Raw genomic sequence first — 1081 nt, 5'->3', positions numbered from 1 at the left:
GGTTCTTCCCCCGCGCCCAGCAACATCTCCGCTGGCCGATCCCGGCCCCTCGCTGCGGTGCATTCCCATGGGATGAAGGAGGCAGGATCGAGCCCTGGCTGGATTAGCAGCAGAATCAATTGGTATTGAGTTGCTGGAGAAGTCACATTGGTTATTCACGAGAGACTCATCTCAACTAAAATGCTTCAGCTAAAAAAGGGGGAGTTGCTTGGACTAATGTTCTTGGCTTGACTCCACGAAAAACAGGGATACTAGAGGGGGAAAAAAGGCAAAAAATAACCCCAAGAAAACCGACTCTATCCGGTGTAAGTGTACTTTCCTCTGAAATGTTTGCAGGAGAGATGGCACCTATAACTTTTCCAGCTTCATCGATTTGTAAAACTCTATAGGGACCTCCTACTATAAGCGTCCTTGTATTTTATGTACTTTGCTCACTTTTTTTGGAACTCTGCTGAATTATTTTAGTGAAGGAGACATTTGTTAATAGAAACAGCAAAATGTAGCGATTTCGAAAGACTTCGCTAACAGCAAATGTTCCCAATTCGTGCAGATTGCAAAATGGGCTGGGAGTGAAACTGTGCGGCACTAAAACAATGCTGCTGTGCAGCCGCGGTGAGGAGGAGAGGGCAGGGGGAGGAGGAAGGAATTTGCAAGCGCGATTTTCTTTTTATTCCCTTTTAAATGCACATCCTTTTCAAGCCCCTGTCACGTGTCGCCAGTGCGCCTTCTGCTCTACATATGGAATAAATACCTCCAAAAACTCTCGCTCTGTTTTGGTTGGGTCTTCTCTTTCTTTCATTCTGTTTTGTTTTGTTTTGTTTTGGATTTTGTTTTGTCGTCTTGGTTTGGGTTTTTTAGTTCTTTTGTGGTTTTGGGGAGGATTTTTTTTTGTTGTTTGGTTGGGTTTTGGTGGGGGGGGAGGGTTTGTTTGTTTTTTAAACTGCGCTTCCAAATGGGCCGTAGTAGCTGCGGGTTATGAAACGGGACAAATAAAAGGAAACAGTCTAGTAAAAGTCACGGCAAGGCGCACGTGCTGTGTCTGGGTCACTGGTGGCCGCCACTGATCCGTCTGGGTGTCCCC

Source organism: Geospiza fortis, unplaced genomic scaffold (assembly GCF_000277835.1).
Source record: "Geospiza fortis unplaced genomic scaffold, GeoFor_1.0 scaffold443, whole genome shotgun sequence".
Classification (NCBI taxonomy): Eukaryota; Metazoa; Chordata; class Aves; order Passeriformes; family Thraupidae; genus Geospiza; species Geospiza fortis.
Note: the sequence above shows the minus strand (reverse complement) of the source record.